The sequence below is a fragment of the Pelophylax lessonae genome, assembly GCF_965119305.1.
Source record: "Pelophylax lessonae genome assembly, chromosome: 1".
In the NCBI taxonomy this organism is placed as follows: Eukaryota; Metazoa; Chordata; class Amphibia; order Anura; family Ranidae; genus Pelophylax; species Pelophylax lessonae.
In genome coordinates, this window is record NC_138768.1 from 802,091,310 (window position 1) to 802,115,857 (window position 24,548).

Genomic DNA, 24,548 nt, shown 5'->3' on the forward strand with positions numbered 1-24,548 from the left:
ACTTTAGCCTTTACAACCACTTTTAAACAGCAAAAGTTTCTATTGGTGTCATACCACTGGCTCTGCCAAATGGCGCTGGACCCAAAAATATGAGGGCACCATCGGATTGAAGGTCAATTAGCCTCAACTCAGAAAACCCCTAGCAACCTCTGGAGGAACCCTGGTTGAGAATTGATGCTCTAGACCAGTGATCTCCAAACTGTGGCCCTTTGTTTGCCTTTTATCCGGCCCTTGGGGGACTTTTCCTTCCACTGACACAAGATACGAATACTCCCACCAACAATGAGGCCATATTCCTGCTACTGACATCAAAAATGGGGCACTATTATTCCCATTGATGCCAACAGCGGGGGCCTATTTCTTTCACTGACACACATGATGGGGCACTATTCCTTCCACTGACACCAACAATGGGGCACTATTCTTCCCCCTACTACCGAAAATGCATTATTTACTCCCAATGATGCCAGGACAATCGCTACTCCCAATGGCCACATTTGCCCCCCCCCCCCCCCAAAGTCTGGAGGGAAGTAAATTGGCCCTTTTTTTTAGAAAGTTTGGATATCCCAGCTGTCGACTGCAGATTCTTTCCACTTTGGCACTATTTGTGAGGTTGTTGGGTTTTATTCTGCTGTAGTAAAATCCACTATCTTTACTGACACTTGTAATGACAAATTCAAGCGTTAAATGGCACTTAAATCTGCTGAATCACTAAAATAAATCAGGATTAAGTAATGATATCCAGAGCAATATTTAATGGATTCCTGGCGTGTACAAGACAGTTCTTTCCTCATAAACTTTGATAAATAGGGACTAGTATTATCCATAGAGAGCAGACAGCTTAGCTTTATGGTGTTACATATTCTTAGTCCCTCTTTAACGGCATGATTTTGCAGTTAGTGTAGAAAATGAAAAGCAGGCGCACAGTCCATATCAATCTAGTATAGCTGGAGGGCAGCTGGCTGTTCCCATAAGATCTGCCACTGCACTCCGGCCACAGGTTTTCTCTGGAGTACTGAGGGGCACCAACATCTGAGAGCTGCAAACTGTGCTTTCTATTAAGCAAACAAATAGTGACAGTGTGATGGCCTTGATCTTTGTGAGCAGGCAACACAGAACTTGCTGAGAAGAGGTCTTATCGCCGTTAATTGTCTGTTTATGTATGGAAGTTGGAAATTTGACTTCCATTAACGTTCAAAATCATGATTCTTTATAAATGCTAGACGTAACATGTCAGTTGTTAATCCAATTTCCAATTACTTTTAATTACTTCCTTAATAATTCTTTTTTAAATCCCAGTGTTCTCATTTCTGCCAACTCCAACCTTTAAAACTGTTCTGGTTGCCATAAATAATAATCATTTCAAAATTGGCTGCTGGTGACCACACCAAACTGATTCCATCGACCAAAACTTCAGAGCAGCTCAAAGTAGATCATGGTGAGAAGCAGGGTATCCTGGAAGGCGTAAAGTAGGGGTGTCAAACATGCAGCCCATGGGCACCTTTCCTGTGCCCTGCTGAGGATCTCCAAAGCCTGCACCTCCAGAGGGCAGGGGAGATCTTCAGCGGCCTGCAGGGAACGTGACCTCATCTGCTAACAAGCTATGGTGGTAGTCAAGAGCCAGTGTAGTACCCTTTCACCACCTATAACTATCCAATAGGGTAGATGACAGCCAGTTGGTGGGCATTTTCTAATTACAAGATGTTTAAAGTATGTCTAAGCAAAAAAAAAAAAACAACATATTTAGTACATCCCTGCAATATATGCATATTTAGTGTAGTACCCACTCACCGCTCATATCTATCCAATAGGGTAAGCAGTGATTGGCAGGCAGTTGATGGGCATTTTCTTACTATGGAATGTTTAATATGGCTAAAAAAAAAGAATAAAAAAAAAACTTTTTAGTACATCTCTGCAATATATGTCCATTTCCTGCGTCTGTTTTACTTAAAAACGGAGCAATTACAATACTCGCTGATCCTGATAGAAATATGGTGAACCCCCCTGCTGCCTCTGCTATACTGAGTCCTCCCCTACTGGACTACAAAGCACTACTTCTCTTCATAACATGAAGGATAAGTCTTCTGTAGTCCAGCAGAGGGGAACTCAGGCAGGGTTGGCAAAAATGTTTAGGATTTCGGTGCAGTAGGGATAGAGAGTAGTGAGGGAGTGGACCTGCTGTCAAGTTTTTATTGTGTCGCTGTTAGGGATTTACCCTCTCCATTTGTCCTGTTTGTAGTTATCACTGAGAGTGAGAATCAGAGCAGGAATAGTGGGGAAATCTTCCAATGGGGACACTAGCTATGGTGACAACCAGAGATTACCTTACTTTGGGGGCATTTTTTGGCTATGGGACAGGTAGTGAAGGGTAATCTACCCAATGGGACACAAATGGCAAAGAAAATCCAAACAAAAAAACAAGAACAAAAGGGGTTATATAACCTTCCCTTACTCAATTCAAAATGGAAAATTAATTTTTTTAATTTTAGTTCTACTTTAACCCTTGACCCCAAGGCCAATTCTGACATTTCCCGCATACATGTAAAAGCGCATTTTTTGCTAGAAAATTACTTAGAACCCCAAACATTATTGTTTTATTCAGGGTCATTACAGAATAAAATGGTGAGTGTTGCAATTTTTTTAATTCACACAATACTTGTGCAGTGGTTTTTCAAATGCAAATTTTTGGGAAAAAAATATACTTTAAATAAATACCTAACATGTCATGCTTTAAAATTGCGCAAGCCTGTGGAACAGCGTCAAACTACTGCAAATAAAAATCTCCATAGGTGATGCTTTAAAAGCCTTTACAGGCTACCAGTTTAGAGTTACACAGGAGATCTGGTGCTAGAATTATTGTTCTTGCTCTGATGTTCACGACAATCACTCACATGTGCGATGCAATCACTGTTTACATATGCATGGGGGACGTGCATGTACGTTCGTATTTGCTCTTGAGCAAGGGGGGGATGGGGGCGCTTTAAATTTTTATATATATATATATATATATATATATATATATATATATATATATATATATATATATATATTTATACACTGTGCATTTATTTATTTTTGCTTATTATTGTTATTTATTTTTTTTGGATCAACTTTATTGCTATCACAAGAGATGAACAACATCCCTTGTAATACCATAGCTTTACATTTTTTCATATTATATTATTTTTTATACACTGTGCATTTATTTATTTTTGCATTTATTTATTTATTTTGGATCAACTTTATTGCTATCACAAGGGATGAACAACAAACATCCCTTGTAAGGGCTCTTTCACACGGGCGGTCCGATCAGATCCGCCTGTCAGTTTTTTAGGCGGATCTGATTGGATCCTCCATGCAGCTCTATGGGGCAGCGGGTGTCAGCGGAGGTCACCTCCGCTGACACCCGCTGCCATCCGCATCCGATCCTGTGCTGAAATCTGGACGGATGGAAACCCTATTTTTCCATCCGTTCAGTAATCGGAGCGGAGCGGATCTGATGAGAGCGGACAAGCGGTCCGCTCTCCTCCGATCCCCAATAGAGGGCAGCGGGTGCAAACAAAGGCAACCGGAAGTGAAGTCACAGGAGAGGGGGTGTAAACTTTTGTTTTTACTTCTCTTCCCAGGGAATGGGACTAAACCGGTTGCATCATTACTGGGCTCCCCAATAAAAGTTTGGCAAAGGCAGTGGTGGGGGGGGGGTTAAGACCCCTATTTCCCCTTCCTGTAAAAGTGATCCATTGGCTGCATGGCTGCTTGGATCCACATCTGTACATTTTTTTTTCATATCACAGAAGTGGGATAATTCAGAGAGAAAAAGAACAGACTTGGCTGGTTCCTCGCTCCCCCTCTTATTCACATGTTAAAAGCATTTTAAATTAAACCTTTCCTTTTACATTCCTTATTTTATATTCGCCATATATGCCATCATTGGGTCTCTATGCTTCTCTGTGCAGTGCTTTGAGATTATGGCTAATGGGAGGGGCCTGCTGGGTGCTGTACCCCTCCTACTTCCTATTCTGTTTGACACCCGCCGGATAAAAAGGAAATGAGAAACAACCTCCCAAAATGGGGAAGCAAACAGAAATAAAACATTAACAATATTTTAACCCAACCTCATTATTTTCAAAGCAGAAAAAAAGTTTTGGCTGGAGTTCAGCTGGGGATTTTAATTAGCAGAGAAAGAATATAAAATACAGGATCAGGTAATTTACTGAATATGTACAGTAATATTTTTATGGGAACATTTCATAGCACATGAACAAGAATTAAAGCCCACATTGTGAGGATGCTTTTTTTTTTTTTGAGAATCTTTATTCAATAAAATGTGTGAAGATTCACTTCAATTATTCAGACATGGCAAAAACAATTTCCTGATTCCTTATTTCATGTGCCCAACATGTTTGGATGATTTAAATAAACGTTCGCACAATTAATTATGTAAAGATTTTTAACTCCTCAGGAGAGAAAGGATCGGAAAGGAGGGGGGGGGAATTATTTCTCAGATGTAAAATATAAAAACATCTATGTATGGGAACTCTATTTTTTTGGGATGAGTGATCTGATTTACAAAAAATTTGATTGCAAATTTTACCATTGGAAGACTTTCTATTTTACTCATTGATCTACTGAGTCAAAATTATTTTTTGAGGGGGTTATATTTAGGTTGGTATAGTTTATTTTATTTAGCGTTATTGGTTCTTGGGTTTTTTTATGGTACTATTATTTGTGTACCACCGCTTTTATTATTTTTTTTTATTTTTATTTTTTTACTTTCTGATTCTGTTTCTTTGCCCAAAAAAAAAAAAAAAAAAACGAGACTAATGAGAGAAAATTACATTTCTCATCCACCCCTACTAGTAATAAATGATTTCAACTATCTAATCAAATTATAAGATCAACTCAGTAGAACAAATAAAGAATAAAACTTTTTTTCGTTTGAGACCTATAGCTGTATAGCTGGAAAATTTGCAATCACAAAACATTTGAGTGTCTCACAGATATTATTATTTTTGGTACTATTATTATTGAAAGTAATAATAATAGTAATTATGATGATGATAATACTAATATTATTAATATTAACATTCTTGAAATGTATAATAGTAATAATAATTCTTCTTATTATTTGTTTATTATTATTATTATTATTATTATTATTATTATTATTATCATCATTATTGTTATTATTATCATTATCATCATTACTGCTATTATGATCATTATCGGGGCCATGCCAAGAATTTTTGTACTCACCCTAGGAAATATTTATTGCTTATGATTACCAACTATTTCTTTATACTGTTTACTGGAAAACAAGAAACTGGGACATTACTGGGTTGGACAAGGATTATACTTTTTGCATTAATATGTATGAAGGGTTTTAGTCCGTATTTACAGCAAGTGGAGACCTTAGCAAACCCGTTACCTAGTTTGTTCCCTATCATTAGAGGCTCCGGTGCTTTTTTCTGTAAGCTCTTAATCTGCTCTTAAGTGATTTCTGATGTGTAGTCACCAGAGTCCTACAACTGTTCCATTCCTGTCTGGTACTGATTCCTCCTCTGATCTGGCTCATTAGCTTTTAAAACACAAACAAATTGAACTTTCTACCCCCCAACCCCTAAAAAAAGCTCAGCTTTAGTCACTGAGTACAGTGCAATGACTGAGACCATGCCGTCATAATAAAAAGGTCAGAGTGTCTGTAATCTTCAATTTACTACATGAGAATGAACCGAGACTTCCAAGTCTAATCTGCTTTACCGGTTCTATTTATTTCTGCATGATTCTTCCCCGAATTGTGCTCAACTAAAACATGTAAAAAAATCAAGGGTAAAGTAAAAAAAATTAAATATTCATATATTTCTTTTTTTTTTTCCAAAAAATGTATTTCTTATATAAACCAAAAATATATAAATAGAAATAAATAATAAATATATTGAAATATGAAATAATAAAATATATACCAGTCCTTAAATCTAGTAGCTGCATTCGTTTTCCTTCTTTAGGCTTTTTGTACCTTTATTGTCACCTACTAGTCCTGCCAGTAGCACACTTCGGGGTTGATTTACTAAAACGGGAAAGTGCAAAATCTGAAAAAGCTGTGCATGGTAGCCAATCAGCTTCTAACTTCAGCTTGTTCAATTAAGCTTTGACAAAATGACAACAAAAAAAAAATCTGGAAGCTGATTGGTTTCTATGCAGAGCTACATCAGATTTTGCACTCTCCAGGTTTAGTAAATCAACCCCTTTCCTGTCCTAAGGTGACAACTGTGCTCCTCTATAGATACAGCACAATAGGTAAGCAGTGGGAGGCAGTGAGTGGTCTGTAGCTGGAGTAGAATTGGGAGCAATGCTAACTGATAACAGTCAGCACAGGCAGGGAGCACAGAAGTTAGGAGCTCACTCCTTTTCTGGCAGGATTAACAGTTTTTTTACTTTTTTTTTTGCACTTATTGAAAAGACAGCAAAAAGCTTTCAGATCAAAAAAAGGAACTAAATAAAAAAAGTTTAGAGTTTACATACATTTACAAAAAAAAAAAAAAAAAAAAAAAAAAACCTCTACCCATGGCACCTCCAAAAAGATCAAAAAAGGTATTAAATAAAAAAAGTTTGGAGTTTACATACATTTACAAAAATTTTTTTTTAAATAAAATAAAACCTCTACCCATGGCACCTCCGAAAAGTTCCAAAAGGGAACTAAATTAAAAAAGTTTAGAGTTTACATATATTTACAAAAAAAAAAAAACTCTACCCATGGCACCTCCAAAAAAGATCAAAAAAGGTATTAAATAAACAAAGTTTGGAGTGTACATACATTTACAAAAAAAAAAAAAAAAACCTCTACCCATGGCACCTCCAAAAAGATCAAAAAGGGAACTAATAAAAAAAGTTTAGAGTTTACATACATTTACAAAAAAAAAAAAAAAACAACTCTACCCATGGCACCTCCAAATAGGAACAAGGGGGTTGCAGGGACACACCCTGCTTGTAATGGACTTTAATGGCATCACATGAGACAAGGACAAAGTTCATAAAATTATTCATTTTTTTACAACATTTTAAAATTCAAGAAGTTGTAAAGTACATAACAATAAAAAAAAAAAAACTTATTGATGCTTTTATATTGTTATGTACTTTTTCTTAATTTTTAAAATGTTGTCAATAAAATTCATAATTTTATGAAATTTGTCCCTGTCTCATGTGATGCCAATAAAGTCCAGTACAAGCAGGGTGTGTCCCTGCAACCCCTTTTTCCTATTAGAGTTTATATACACTTTAAGGGTTCTTGCATATGGTTGTAATTTACAGTGAATGGGCTTATAGAGTAAAGTACGGCTGTTGGTGTGGTGCCCAGGAGCCACAGCTGCAGCAAATCTTTCCCATAGGAATGCTTTAGAGAAAATTCCCTGTACGAATCTACATGGGTAACTGCTGGCACTTGTGTTTACTCTTGTATGGGAGCATTTTTTTAAAAAAGGTAATCTTTTTTTCACCCTATATACACTACAGGCATTCATTTCATATGTATCATGTAGTGGACAGGTCATTGTATATGAGAATTCACTTGGGTCAATTTATTTTGGAAAATGAAATATTTCCAAAGTGAAATATTTTCACTTTGGAAATATGGTTATGAAGGTTCTCATTTATACAAATCATGGTATAGCCAGTGTTATTTAATCAACTAAAATAGGACTAAAACAAAAACAATTCAGATGACTAAAATATGACTAAAACTAAAACAATTCAGTTGACTAAAACTAAAATGACATTTACGCAAAAAAAAACTATAAAACTAAATTGAAATTTGACTTTACAATTAATATTGCAGTACCACATAAAAATAGGTAGGGGGCATCTACTAAGCTGCTAAAAAAAAAAAAAAAATAAGAAAAAGGCTTTTCATTTTTTTTTTTTTTTCAATATGTAATGTAATATATTAAGGTAATGTGTGCAATGGCATTACAGCCAATAAAGTTTACAGGTTGGTTTTTTTTTTTTTATATTTTAAAGTTGAAATTGTATTTGGTTTTATTTATAAAGACTAAATCTGTGTCTGTAGAGCATGTTCAGACAATAATACCATAAATAATAACATGTTATTAGATTTTTACTCCAGGAGTATATAATGAGTTTGGCAATTCTAGAGAAATGCTTAAATAACGCATTACAATTATAATAAACCCATTCGATTTTAGTAGACTAAAATGGACTGGAGATTTTAGTAGACTAAAATACTAATAAAGCTTAATTGGCATTTTAGTCAAAAGACTATTACTAAAACTAACTCAAAATTTGACGTCAAAATTAACACTGGTTATAGCTAGTAGTCACATTCAACTTTACTTGTCCTTTGGACAGCTTGGAAGGTGTAGCTTTTTTAGCTTTGTAAATTAGGTAAGGGTGTGTTCCCTTTGAGTACTCAACTTTGTGCAAAGGAAGTAATGAAGAATAAGAAAGGATTTTTTAACTTGCACATGATTGGATGACTGAAGTTGACACAGCTTCTCCTCATTCATTAAACGCTCTCGATTAGTTTAGTAAACCAGCCCTAATGTCTGTAAAGCATATAATAGAACTGTATTATGGCCATGGCTACCGGTCAGGTAATCCACCCAACCCTCTTGTATTGAATTGTATTGTAATTATACTATCTACCTTTGTTTTGTAAAGCACTGTGCAAACTGTTGGCACTATAAAAATCCTATATAAAAATAATATGTATGTATATACTATATAATAGTATAATATACTGTATATATTATACTATATATATTATACTATATAATAGTATAATATATATAGTATATAACAATATGTATGTATGTGATAGTATTATTTTGTCCTTGTCTGTATAGCACACAATGCTTTTGTTCAGTGGTCAAGTTGTATTAGTAGGTGTTTTATGTCTGTGTAAAGAGTTAGGGTCCTTTCACACGGCCGCTCCGTGTGTCCGCAAATCATCCCATCCGTTTGCGGATGATTTGCGGACATAATGTAAGTGAATGGCATTGCGGATGTCAGCGGAATACCATCCGCTGACATCCGATTTTCCTCCTTTCAGTTCTGTTCCGTTTTTTCGAATGGAACAGAACCCCATTTTTTCATCCGTTCCAAAAAGGAAAGGAAGGAAAATCGGATGTCAGCGGTGTCATCCGCTGACATCCGCAGTGCCATATACTTACATTATGTAAGCATATCATCCGCAAACGGATGGGATGATATGCGGGCACACGGAGCGGATGACACAAATGTCATCCGCTCCGTGAAAAAAAAAAAAAAAAAAAGTCCCACAGCGGACTTAAGCAGCGGAGCGGCCGTGTGAAAGGACCCATACAGAACTTTTCTTTGATCATTTCCAGCTGGTAAGAGTTTTCATTTTCCTAAACCTTCAACAAAAATTGAGTTATTTTTCTATATTGGTAAATTGTATTGAATGGAAGGTGAATGAATGCACTGGAAGAAAAAATTGGTTTTGTGGTTCCTAAGGGCGTAATGGGTCTGAGGGTTACCCTGGACCTGTTCTTTTAACAAAAAAAGCCCCATAATTAAAATTGATTTTAAAAGTAAGAAAAAAAACTAAGAATTTAAGAAAAAAACACCAGTATTAAAAAAAAAAAAAAAAAGAAACACTAATTAAATAAAGTAAATTACTTTAAATACACCATCCCCCTCCGCACCCTCGCCCCCCCCCCCCCCCAAAAAAAACCCATAAATAAAAATGCAAATTTTACTAAAAATTGACCTAAGCACCAATAATAGCAAAAAGTGATTTACCATTTCGGAAAATTTATGCAATGACAAAATCGGTGATTATTGGTGGAACCAATCACTAATTACTATCGTATGTAAAGCCTAAAAAGGAGAGTAATTTTTATGCTTGTAAAAAAATATTTGCTGCATACTAACAACAACATATTTTACTAAAGGCCAGCCTATCCTGTATCACCATACAGTTTTGCATTTTTTGCTAAATTATTTTTTAATTAAAAGAAATTAGATAGAATGGTTAGAACCTTTTCTGTTCTTATTCACGCTTTAGGCCTCCATTTGGGGGATTTCCCCTCACCGTCGTTCTGACAATAGTATCACCGGACAGGAAGAAGAGGAATATATGCAACAGGGACATAAACAGTGATAAAAGGCTGAGTAGGGTTCTAACCTTCCCTTAATTTACTAAAAGAATTGTTATTTCTGTCTGCAGTACTGTTGGAGGTTTTCTCTCACTTTCTGTCTGATGAAACTTGATGAAACTTATCACTACAATAGTAATGAAGGTCAATTTCTCTAATGGGGCCCCAGAGAGCAGTAAAATCACGGGTTCTAAATGTTCCCCTCTCTATCCAAAATTTAGAAAAAAAAAAAAAAAAAAAACATTTTGGCTGGACATACACTTTTATTCTAGTATGTATTTTTAACTTAACCAGTTCTGGACCGGAAGGATTTGCCCCCTCAATGACAAGGCCATTATTTGCGATTTGGCACTGTCTTATTTAAACGGAAAAGTGCGCAGTTGTGCGATGCTGTACCTAAATAAAATTGATGTCTTTTTTTCCCCACAAATAGAGCTTTCTTTTTTGTGGTATTTGATCACCTGTGCGATTTTTATTTTTTGCGCTATAAATAAAAAAAGAGCGACAATTCTGGGAACAAAAAACAATATTTTTCACATTCTGCTATATAACAAAAAAAAAAATTAAAAACCAAAAATTTTCATCCATTTAAGCCAATTTGTATTCTGCAATAAGAGTCTTTTGATTGGTTTGCGCAAAAGTTATTGCATCTACAAACTAGGGGAAAGATTTATGTCATTTTTATTTATTTATTTTTTACTAGTAATGACGGCGATCTGCGATTTTTAGCAGGACTGCAACATTGCGGCAGACAGATCGCACCCCTAACTGACATATTTGACACTTTTGGAGGGACCAGTGACATTACTACAGTAATTAGTGCTAAAAATATGCACTGTTACTGTAATAATGACATTGGCAGGGAAGGAATTAACCTAGGGGTGATCAAAGGGTTCATTGTGAGCCTAGGGGAGTGTTTTCTAACTGTAAGGAGGAGGGACTTGTGAAATGATCATAGAGACCTGTGATCCTATATAGAAGGATCACAGGTGCTCTGTGATCATTTCAGAGAGAAGAACAGTCAGCTGTGTTTGCAATAGCTGACAGTCCTTCTCTCCCAGCAGGCCAATCGCGGCTGCCAGTCCCGTGGATCAGCTTCACCCCCAGCACCATCCCCGTGACCGATGTACCCCTACATCGATTCGCGCAGCCGAGCCAGCTTGCCGCAGTAAAACTGCGGCAGGCGGTTTGCAAGTGGTTAAAAATTTAAAAAATGGTTAACTCCAAACATCCAAATTCCTTTTTGCTGCTGTAATTTGACTTCCTGTTAGAGGACAGCCATCCTCCCTTCTCCTGAGATGGACCATGGATTATGGGATTTGTAGTGTGTATAGGGCAGTACACACGACACCTACTAATGTGTACTGTTTGCTCAAAACAACGGGAAGTTAGGGGGAAAAGGAAAGGTTTGTATGCTCACAGCAATAAATACATTTCAGAAATAATAGATTACAGGACCATTATATAGTGGATGTGTATAGGTTTCTTTTGGAGAATAAGGATATTGTTTAGTGTCACTTTACAGGAGTTGTAAAGACAGAAGGTTTTTTATCTTAATCCATTCTATGCATTAGGATAAAAAGCCTTCTGCATGTAGCAGCCACCCAGCACCCCCTAATACTTACCTGAGCCCCATCTCTATCCAGCAATGTCCACGACTCCCTCGGCTGTCCGGGACTCTCCCTCCCGATTGGCTGAGACACAGCAGCGGCACCATTGGCTCCCGCTGCTGTCAATCAAAGTCAGTTAGCCAATCAGGAGAGAGAGAGGGGCGGGGCTGGACTGCAGGTCCTAGTCTGAATGGACACACGGAGCTGCAGTACGGCTTGGGTGCCCCCATAGCAAGCTGCTCAACAGGAGGCAGGGACCAGGAGCAGCAATGAGGGACCTGAGAAGAGGAGGATCCGGGCTGCTCTGTGCAAAAAAAATTGCACAGAGTAGGTAAGTATAACATGTTATTTAAAAAAAAAAAAAAAAAAACACTTTAACTGCAAAATACAGTCCAGATTTCTCTTCTCCAGACCGTAGCAACTGTCTACAACAGGATGTACCAGAATCTGCATCCTTCTATGCATGGATGCTCCACTGCACATTATTATTCTGTATATTTGTTTTGAAACATATTCATTCAATTAAGTGCATTAAAACACATGTAAATTCATAAAACAAATTAAAATCAACAATAAACAAACACATACAAATCAATGTATGCCTGGACAAAAAAAAAAAAAAAAAAAACATGTAGTACGTTTCTACATTCCCATGTGTCATTTCTTTGAAAAATTCTGCACACATGAAATGATAATTGTGGATCCTGCCAGATCAAGCAGAGAGATTCTAACTTCAGGTAGTGGGCTGAAAACATTTCTTCTGCTGCCCTAAAATTCTAAGCAGTGTGATTAGCCCTGCCTGAGTTTATTCCTCTGCTGGACTACAGAACATTTTCTTGTGTTGCAGAAATCAGGAGGGGGGGTTCTATAGTTCAACAGGGGAGATCTAGGCAGGGCTGACAGCACTCAGTGCAGAAGAATTAGCATTGTTAGCCCACTAAATGAAGTTAGAAGTAGGGATCGACCAATTATCGGCAAAGCCGATATATCAAGGGCTGATATGCACTTTCTCCGATATATCGGAATTGGCCCCTGAGATTACCGATATTGCCGATATTTCGGGAAAGTGCTGTACCGGAGTGATGTCTGCAGATAGAGGCTTCACCCCTTTACCGGCGTCCATAGCTGACGGTCGGCTGTCTTGTAATGACAACCGATGCGGCTGAGAAGCCGTTCAGCTGTCATTACAAGGAGTGGGAGGGGACGGCCCCAACCAGCCTGCACGGCCGCCGAAGAGAAGACCCGATCAAAGCTGCATTCGGCTCTGATCGGGTCTGTGTGTAAAAATCCGGAAGTGACGTCATGACATCACTTCTGGGTACTCAGCGCCAAATTCAAAAACATTACAGCATTCAAAACAGCCAAACTTGGCGTTTTTAATGCTTTTAAGTGCAGAGGAGGGGTTTGGTTGACCCCCAGATCCCTCCAAAAGAGTACCTGTCAAAAAAAAAAAATATATATATATATATTTTTAATGTACGAAAATATCGGCCAATATTGGCCGATACCGATATGCGATGACCAAAATATCGGTATCAGTATTGGCAATAAAAAAACGGTATCTATCGATCACTAGTTAGATGTGCCCTGGATTTCTGGAAGGATTAAAGGGTTTTTCTGTACTTTTTTGTTTTTTTTATTAAAGAGACAGTGCTTGGGAAAATGTTCAAGCATTGAACAATACTATTCTATTTTTCCATATGTTTTAAAGGGTAACTCTACTTTTGTGGGGGTAAAAAAACTAGAAAATAAAAGCTGTAGATTTCTGTAAAAGAAAGATGATCTACCCCGAAATCTCATTTCCTGCTAGTGTGATTGGCTCACTGATTTTCCCAGAAGTCTGCACTAAGATAAAAGTGGGATTTTGGGAATCCCCTTCAGCAAGAATGTAATTTTTTGTGAAATACTCCCAAAGGGAAATCAAGTCTAAAATGGATGCAGACTCTGTCATTTTCCTCATTAGAGCCCTAAAGGTGCAGCAGCTGATTGATAATTATAAAAACGCTCCCATAAAAATTCACAGACAAACAAAAAGCTATTTCTACAAAATAACAACAGGTAGGAATCTGCAACAGTTTGTTAAAATCCTTACAATGTACATAGATCACTGATTGAGGGGAATGTTTTTTCTTAACAAAGGTGGAGTTACTCTTTAAGTAGTGGAGATTGCTCACTTTCTAATGTGAATCGTCCCTTAGCTTAGTGAATAAGGTGAAGCTGTGCTGAATGCCCACAAATTTTTAAAAAAGCAACATTTTATTTCCTTGCATATGATTGGATGATGGATGACAAAAACCAAAAATAAAAAGAGCAACGGATGCATTTTTTTTTAAAGTTTTTTCCTTTTTCGTGCTTGTAAATGTTGAGGAAAACCAGGCTCAGATGTTGATTCGACTTATGTACCTTTACAGAATCCTTCCATCTAAACACATGGCACGATTACTGCATGTCATGCAATGCTGAGCCCTATTAGGTGTTTACACACAATCTTTCATTCAGCAATCATTTTGAAAAATGTTAGCAGCTGCATTGCCCGGCCACGGCCTTTACTCAGCATTTCCAGAGCCGAGGTGGAGGGGAATCTGCAAGTTTATTGCGATCCTTCTATCTATAATAATAGTTGATCTGGGGGGGGGGGGGGGGGTAGAGGATTGATTTTTTTTCCCTAAAGTATAAATATAAGCTTGAAAAAAGTTGCACATTTTATCCTCATACATACTTGTAATTCCAATTAGTGATTTTTCTATCCCAGATAGTGAAAAAGTCCTGAGGATGCAAGTGTGCAACACCTATGGCAATAGATTCTTTTTATTTCACCATAAAATACGAGGGGCGCTCAAGTCAAACCGGGACTTTTAATTTTTCCGGATATAAAAAGGGATACTAGCGAGGCAGTACTACACTTAGTAGTAAGTGTGCCCTATTACTGATAGGCGACTCACATGTCATGGGCCAATCCAGAGATGGTTAATCAAGATGGCAGACAAAAGTGTTAGTGTGTGCATGGAACAGCTCCACCATCACCAAAACAAAGTGTTTTCTGGGATAAACATGGCGTTATTTATGTGGAGTTTCTACCCCATGGTGGCGCTATCAACAGTGAATATTACTGGCGTGTCCTGAGTAATACGCGTCTGCGGAAAAAACAGCCTGGTTTGATCACTAAGGGCTTCCTGTTTCTCCAAGACAACGAATGTGTTCTTACTGCTTACCGCACATTACAGTAACTTGGCTGAGAGATATTGCCACATTCCCCTTACAGCCTGGACCTCGCTCTGAGTGATTTCCACCTGTTTGGACACCTAAAAGAGTTGATTGGAGGTCAGTGTAAGGGGACCGACGCACATTGTGCCTGTGTTCTTCCGTCAGTATTTGGCTTCCTCCAGTCTTGAACATAGATATCAGATATTCTAGCTGTCTCCATACAAAACTAGCCAAGAATAGCTTGTATCGGATCTGGAAGACAGGTGGTTGAGCTGATGACATTAGCATCTGCCATGAGTAATTGGCAATAGGCAGCTAGGCCTTTAACATGCATCCTAGGCCTAGAGTCCCGGAGTCTGTGTGTTTTGGGGAAAGGTGGACTTGAATCCAAAGTAACATTACTCCAAGGGTCCCTCCAGCATACACCCCACAAAGAGCAGTATTCCCTCACAAGCCAGGGCCCATAGTCAGTAGGCAAGAGGCTAGCCTGTAGTCCCCTCCAAAAGCCCTTGTCCTGGGTGAGTTTGTCACAGTCAGCATTTCAGCACTGATGACAAAGTGAAGCAGGCTGTCCTGGGATGGTTCAGGCGTACTGGCAAATCTTTCTATGCCGAAGCTTTCCAGGCATTAGTTATGTGCTGGGATAAGTGTATCAATCTAGCAGGGGAGTAAGTTGAAATTTGTTCTTTTTATATAAAATTTCGAAAGTCCCAGTTTGACTTGAACGCCCCCTCGTATATCCAGAGCAACAATCTAACATGTTTTGGGGGCTTGTGGAAAAAAAATTGTATTTCTGTGTAGCATTACTCCCAAGGGAGCTGCTGAGTGTGGGTTCCCCTGGGTTACCGCTAGCAACAACTGTACCTTTAAGCATGTTTTTCAAGTGTGAGCACCTCAGACAAGAACCAGTCCAGTTTCTTTGGTTTTTAGGGTTGATTTGAGAACTTGGATAGGAGAAGTGGGATACTCCAACAACTGAACTATGCACAATTAGGCAGGGACACTGAAAAATGCTGCTTGACGCTGATTAGCGCTTCACTGCCACTGGTTAACGCTTCACTGACGCTGGTTAACGCTGACTGATCTGGCCTCGGCTAGGCCAGTTACTAGAACTTCACCTCTGACTGTGGAAAAGCCCCTTTGAGCTCCCCAAAGTACTCCTTCCTGAGGTAGCTGACTTTAATGCAAACTGTAATGCTGAACACCTCAGGGCCCTTCCTGGCGCCCCCTTTACTCCCCAAACTTCAGGGCTTTACTACTTGGCACCCCCTTTACTGTGCACTCCTGGTTAGCTAGCTCCTGGATCCCCTTTTGACCTCTCTGGAGTGGTCCCCTCTCCTAGGTAGACCCTTGGGCAGATCTTGAGTACTCACGCCACTGTTTTTCCTGAAGATCTCTGCCCAGCAGCTCCACTCGGTCAGCAACTCTGGATCCCCTGCAGCCCTTACCGAAGTTTGGGTCCCATTGATTTCAATGGGGTTCTGAAATCCGGGCCGAACTTTCGGGAAGTTTGGGTGTTCTGGTCGAACCAAACTTTTGAAAAGTTCAATCATCCCTAATGCTCACCTCTCTTTCATTCTGCACTCTCCTCCAATCAACACAATTGACTTCCTCTTCTTGTACTTATTCTCCCTCTCATATTCAGGGCTCTGCCGTACAGTGGCTGGCACCAAGAAAAAAAATTCAGGTACTTACATTACCTGTATTTCAAAAAGCAGATTTAATGATATACAGCAGTAATGAAACGGAGCTGCATTAATTGGTGCCTTTTATATCTGCCAGGAGCTCAGCTTCAAACAAAGTGGTAGTAAACCTACGTGTTTGCTTTTTACCTATCAGTAAGCCTTTAAAAATAACATGCATCATTTAGGAGATATTTACTTTAGCAGCAGCTAGTGACATCACCGGCGCATGCGCACTGGGCTCTGAATGTACTGTGCTGTGGCCGTAACTCGCGCGCACATGCACAGTAGGGGCGGCATCCCGACTCGGCTATTCATGCGGTCGAAGCCCGCAAACCCGGAAGGAGGACCTGGTGTAGATGGAAGCACCTACAAAGGTGATAGTGTGCCGCTGGAGAGCTTCGTTTTCAGGTAAGTCTGTTATATCGTGCTAGTATGCATACTAGCACAATATGACTTAAAGTGATACTAAAGTCAAATTTTTTTTACATTTAAAAATAACAAACATGTTATACTTTCCTGCTCTGTGAAGTGGTTTTACACAGAGCAGCCCAGATCCTCCTCTTCTCAGGTCCCTGACCAGCGCTCCTGGCCCCTCCATTCTGCCGAGTTCGGATCCCAAAGACAATAATAGGGTTTTGCGGCTCGGGTCCGAACATTTTCCATGTTTGGGAGTTCTGGTGCTAACCGAACTGGTGGGTGTTCGGCCCATCCCTGTTCAGTTATTAGATTGTAAGCTCTTATGAGCAGAGAACTCTTAACCCTCTTGTATTTTATTGTGCAAACTATTGGCACTGTGTAAGTCCTGTATAATAATAATAATAATAATAATGATATTAATAAAAATTGTAAAGCAATTTTGTTCTCCTAACTAGAAACATGAACTGGAGCTATTGCAGGGGTCAGGAGTATGTAGTTCACAGGATGCAGGGGTCAGGAGTATGTAATGCACAGAATGCGGGGGACAGGAGTATGTAATGCACAGAATGTGGGGGACAGAAGTGTTATCCACAAAAAGCAGGAGACAGGAGTGGTATCCACAGAATGAAGAGGACAGGTAATACATAGTCAGCAGTACAAAACACAATAGTGCAGGAGTCAGAGGTATGTAGTAATACACAGTGTATGGGTAAGGAGAGTGCCAAACTCCCCTTGCCCCCGCAAGCAATACTCTCACCCAGGTTACTCTTTTAGTAAAAAATCCCACTCCCTCCCCCCCTCCCAAAAAAGTTTGCATGCTCCCCCTCCCTAGTACAAATCCTCTCTCCTCCTCCAAGAACAATGCCCCCTCCCAACACAGATCCTCCTTCCCTCGCAGTACCCCTCTCAGAATAAATCCTCTTCCACCCCCATAACCCTCCGTCCCAGCTCAACTCCCCATTCTCGTACAAATTTTCCTCCACCCAATTTCCCTTCCCCAAATCCCCCCAGCACAAATCCTCTTTTCCCCCCAATTTCCCTTCTCAGCACAACAAATACCCCCAAATATCTTCTCCCAGCAAAGATTCTCTCCCCTCTTCAAGCACAAATTTACCCCCCTCCCTAGCCCCTCTTCAAGCGCAGATCATCTTTCTCACTGGTAAATCCTTTTCTCCACGTCTAGCACAAATCATCTCCCCCAAATCCCCCTTCCCAGCACAAATCTTCTACCACCCCCAAATCCCCCCTCCCAGCACAACTACTCATATTGGCACAAATACCTCACCCCCAAATCACTTCCCAGAACAAACCCTTCTTCCCCCATCTTTAAAACCCTCCAGGACAAATCCTGCCCCCATCCCTAAATCTCCCTCCCAGTAAAAATCCTCTTCCAACACAACCCCCCTCCCTCATCCTGGGTCAAATCATCACCCCTCATCCTCCCCAGCACAAATCCTTTTTCCCCTAAATGCCCAACGGCAGCACAAGTTCTCTACCTCTATCGCAAATCCTCCCACTCAAAACCCCCTTCCCAGTAAAGACCTTTAAAGCACAAATCCTCTCTCCTTCTAATTTAAATCCGTATTTCGCAATTGTCCCAGTTTTGGTGGGACTTTCCCAAGATATAAACAAATTCGCGCAAATCCAGAGTAAGGGCCAGTTCACACCAGATCGGGCCGCGGGAAAACCGCATTCCGTGCTTGTTTCCAGCATCGTGATTAAAACCCACTGTAGTAGTGAACTGCAGTAGGTGTCAATGTTACCTTAAGGACACCCCAAACATAGGTTGTAAACGCAGTATGTTTGCCTGCACAGGATAGCACGAAACTGTATTACCATGCGATCTGGTTGCTGTGCATGGCAGCCGCTGTCTATTTGATTTCACTTTTGGAAACAAGTCCTCTACCCCTTTCAAAGTGCCCCCTAGCACATATCCTCTTACCCCTCAAATCACTCCAAGTATTGCTCTTTGTTGCCTGACCCCCCCCCCCCCCTCACCCCCTCACCTTTCCCTGTCACTGTGTCCCCCTCCCCTGTAAAGTCTACTGTATTTTGTGTTTTCTACATACCTAGAATAAGCGAAACACATGCAGAGCGGTGTTCCTCCTCCCCACCTCCTCCTCCTGTCTGGTAACGGGAAAGCATCATAGCCGAGGAGACGGAGGAGGTGGGTTCAGCCTCTCTGTACTGTAAGTGTGAGAGGCAGCCAACTGGGAGAGATGCTGTGAAAGTTCCTGAAGCGAAGTGCTGAAACTTGTTCTGGCCCTGGGCTCTGCTCCGGGAGCTAGCCTTGATTTGCTGCGACTCCGGGACTTACGTGGAACACAGGGACAGTTGAGAGGTATGCATGATGATGTCATTGCTCTGTGCCAATAATGGTGTCTCTCACTTTGGGAACAAGGTATATAAATGAACTCTTTTTTCAAGTTCCAGCCAATCCTTATGAAAACTGTAATAGTAATTAAGGTTGCTGTTTGTCTTTGAGAAACAATTAAATTCATGATGAATAATATGGGTTTATTGATCTGTATCTGTGATATTCAACATTTGAGTGCTTGAAATTTGGTTAAAAAATGCACTAAAACCACGCCACGTGAATATTATATATAAAATTGTCTGGGGTTACCTTAATATTCTAATCCAGGGATGGAGCCTAGGTGCACAGGAAAAGAAGGGCAGCCAGGATGCAGCTGCCCCTCTTCCTGTACCATACCAGGCCACATCCTCTTTCATTATTGGTAGGGTACCTTGCAAAGCCTCCTCCTTGCAAAGTTCCCCTGTCCCAGTCTTGATTGACAAGGACCTCTTTCCCACCTCCATGTACCCCAATAAGGAGGAAGGGAGGGATAATAGAAAAATGGGAAGAAATACTGGAAGCCCCCTTTAACATAAGAGGAAGGCTAGATATCCTTCCCAGGGTAATGGGTACAAGGGCACATTTGTAGGCAGGTGTAGGTTGACCTCCCTACACAGTTAGTGCTGTTGCAAACACCTGATAGAGAAAAGGGAAGACAGGAGAAATGCACATCCGTACATGTCATTAGATTAGTGGATGAGAGGCTATCTGATTGGATGCTGCTGACTCGGATGACCCCCGTGGCCCTCTTTAGTGTGGGCAGGTCTTTTTAAAAGGTACTGGCTTACTGCAGTTGGAGCTGATGCTCTGTGTAGCCAGGTCAGGGACAGGAACCTGCTGGACAGGGAGAGTATGCCTAGAGTAGGGAGAGGTTCCAGAGGAGGAAGGACAGCTTCGGGACTGCTCGCTAGGGCTGCTGTGGGGAACCCTTTCCGCTACTAGCCCTTCACTGTTTACTACCTACCAGCTGCCTCCTGTGATAGGTGCTGTCGGTCTTCGAGCATCGCTCCTCCAAGTACTGTATAGTCGTCTGTGAGTGTTGCCACCAGTTCTATGTCACTGCACAGGCTCTGTTACAGTATGTTGGAATGTTCTTGACAGTACAATTCCTGCAACTCCAACCACTGTGGGTGTTGTTCCTTCTCTCGGGGGTTCCTACCACCTGGCCTCCTTCCAGCCTACACATTAATAGAGTTAAATGAAAAAAAAAAAACATGCACACCAAATTAAAGAGCTTTCAATTAAATAAAGCTCACATGCAAACCAACCTACTAGCTTTTAAAATAAAGTGTCCTTAGAAAATGTCCATGGTCAAACATGGTGTCCTGCCATGTAACCCCGTGTCAGTCAAATGACACTGATCTGTAGATACTCCACCACTAAATGACAAATTCAAAGAAGGTGATTTAAATAAAACGCCAGGAATCCCAGGTTGAGTCATTGACCAAATTTAAACAGCGGAAATTTCACCGTTGGCTTCCATGGTGTTCAGATTCAGATTGGGCATTTTGCAGAATTTCGGCCTGATTAGCCAAACTGTTACGAAGCAAACACATCAGCAAACCTCATAGTAATAGCTTCCATTTCATCACATAAGGAGAACTTGAATTAGCATAGAAGAAACTCACTAAGCAGCTCTTGAATTTAGAGGCAGTTCCCTTGGACTCTTAAAACTGGTAAATGTTATCTAATTAAGCAGGAGACATTCATCTTCATTTGTCATCTCAAGGAAATTGCTACATCATTGGCCCTTTTATCTGATCATAATTGTTCTGTAAGACCTTGAACACAAGAAAAGACAATGATGAATTGGTTCAACTTAAACTTTCTTTCTTTTTCTTTCTTTTCAAGTTCAGTTGTTTAAAAGTCATAATGACCATTTTTCTAACCATAGTCCCATTACATGCAGAAAAGGCATATGTCTGTTATTAGTGGAAGTGATCAGGAGTGTTCTGCAAAGTTTTTTTTTATCCTTTACTCATCGAATCACAGAACATTTTAGCAGACATAATTCTACAAAAATACAACCAATGCCAGGAGTCTCCAAACTTTTCAGTACTAGAGCATATAGATGGTATTTTTTACAAATATTTTCGGGCTACAAAAACAGTTTTATAAAAAATAAATAAAAATAAGAAAAACTTAAAGGAATAAGTTTTACTTGGAACCTTTTTGTAATCAGCATGATATGATTTATAACAAAACAGAAAAACTTTAGTAAGGGTTCCCATCAAACTTACCCCTAAATCAGGGGTCCTCATCAGATTCCTCTTTACATCAAAGTCCCCTTTAAATCAGGGTCCCTATGAGAGTCCCCCTTACATTAGGGTCCCCATCAGAGTCCCCCCTACATCAGAGGCCTTACTTACATCAGAGTCCTCATCACAGTTCCTCCTTACATCAGGATCCCCAAAGTCCCCCTTACATCAAGGTCCCTATCAGAGTCCCCCTTACATCAGAGTCTCCATAAGAGTTTCCCTTACATCACAGTTCCCATCAGAGTTCCCCTTACATCAGGGCCCCCATCGGTGTCCCCCTTAGATCAGGATCTCCATGAAAGTCCCCCTTACATCAGAGTTCCTATCAGAGTCCCCCTTACATCAGGGTTCCCATCACAGTTCCCCTTAAATCAGGGTCCCCCATCAGAATTCCCTTTATATCAGGGTTCCCTTCAGAGTCCTCCTTACATCAGGGTTCCCATTGGAGTCCCCCATACATAAAGGTTCCCATCAGAATTCCCCTTAAATCAGGGTCCCAGTCAGATTGCTCACTTTCATCAGGGTGCTCATCAGAGTTTCCCTTACATCAGCATCCCCATCAAAGTCCCCCTAATATCAGAGTCTACCCTTACCATTGTAAGGCTGTAGCAGCAGGGTGGAAGCCAGAGCAGGCCTGAATGGAAGAAATTCCATCCTCCTAATAATGCTTGGACAAGCACATCATTGGTTGTTAAGATACCAGTGTTCTGAACAACCAATAACATAGATGATGACAGTGTAGGAGAGGGATCTGTGCTGGAGAAGGGTGGAGATGCTGAAGCAGAGACCATAGGTAGCTTCAGCTGACCAGAATCCTCAATCACTGAAGTAGACACCGCTACTCTGATCATCTCCCTTGCCCTACGGTATTATGAACACAGGAGGTCAGCTGCATGGCAATGGCATCATTCAGAGACTGCTTTGCATATTCTGAATAAATGCAATGGATTCTCTGATTGGAAGATGTGTATAGGCAGGTCAGGGATATCACACCCTCCACATTGTCCAATCAGAAAATGCTTTAAAAGCATTCTCTTAATGGTGCCCATATTGATCCTCTGTGTTCAGATCTGAGCAGGTCAGCACTTGCCATGGGACTGGGTAGCACGTATAACAAAATCCATACCTGGAGTTCTTTAATCTTAGAAGAAAGTGTAGAATGTGAGCTTTGCCCAACACATCTAAGCCCAGAGCAAAGTTTAATGCAATGTATTACCATGAAACTTTATTGGTTTTATGGACACCGATGGACTTGCTAATCAGTGAAATGCTGCATCTCCTAGAGCTCCTACTTTTTGACAGATTTTCTTCAAGGTCCACGTTTTTCTAAAAAAATACTGTATGACACCTAAGGCTGAAGCTAACCACATGCATTAGATTCTTATTTTTAATTCTCTCCACAATCTCCTTATATATGGACACATATCTTATTAAACAGTCCCTCTTACATTTATTTAGTGCGAGGGATTTTATCTAATTGGATATACAGGTATGTTGAACATAGTGTTTAGGTTACCCTTGCACTAAATAATGCACAAGTAGATTGTACAGACCTTTCCATTTCAATACAATTGTTATTAAGGATTTACATTTTCTATAATAGCACTGACAATTTATGCAGCAACTTACATATTGCGTATTTACATCAGTCCCTGCCCTCATGGAGCTTGCAATCTAAGGTCCCTATCTCACATACACATACTGCATTAGAGCCAATGTAAACAGGAGCCAACTAACCTACCAGCATGTATATGGAGTGTGAGGGGAAATGCACACAAATACAAGGAGAACGTGCATACACCATGCATATAGTGTCATGGTTGGGATTTTAACTGATCACTCTGGTGCTGCAAAGCAAAAGTACTAACCACTATGCACATGTAGGCGGTGTCACTATTCTGTGCTGGGAGCATGCTCACTCAGCGCTCCCCACTCATTGCTTGCTTAAAAGAAGGATCGTTACACTAAGAAGTTTGTTCAAGTTTGAGCATATGCTGTGCTGGTGATTTCTATGATTCCTAGGATAAGAACAGTGGCACCATCCATTGTGAATCGTTGCAGCAATTAATCTCTTCAATACAGTGAGTTGTCACCCTGTCTCATGGGCTTCCAATGGAGATTACATGTCAACACACATTACACATGCATGGGAAGCCCACTCTAAGAAATGACATGCAGTCATGACCGAGGTGCATGTCGACAAGAAGTGGCTGCAAAGAGGTTGCACAGCGCACCTCTCAGCTTCATCATTTATTACTGGATCAAAAGAAAGTATCTGATATTTCTATGTATTTAGAAGCGTGTGACTTACACTATATGATAGCTCTGGACTAGGGATCAGCTTGGTTTAGTCCAAACTAGCAAGGTAGCTGTTAGTGTCTGGCTAATGTATAAGGTGAAGTCTACAGGTCTGGAAAAATCTGTTTGTAAATGGATAGAAAACTGGCTAAAAGACCGTATTCAGAGAGTAGTGGTTAATGATTCTTACTTTATATGGTCAGGGGTTATCAGTGGTATACCCCTAGGTTTAGTGTTGGGAGCCTTACTTTTTAATATCTTTATAAATGATAAAGGATCTGGGATTAAAAGTAGCATTTCAGTCTTTGCAGAGGACACCAAGCTATGCAGTGGAATAACTTCTTTACAGGATGTCTCCAACTTACAGGCCAACTCAATGCACTGTTTCATTGGGCAACTATGTGGCAAATAAGGTTTAATGTTGATAAATGTAAAGTTATGCACTTGGGGGCTAAAAATATGCGCGCATCATACATACTAGGGAGAGTACCACTGGGGGGAATCAATGGTGGAGAAGGATCTGGGTTTTTTTGGTAGATCATAAGCTTAATAATAGCAATGCCAAGTTGCAGTTTCCAAAGTAAGCA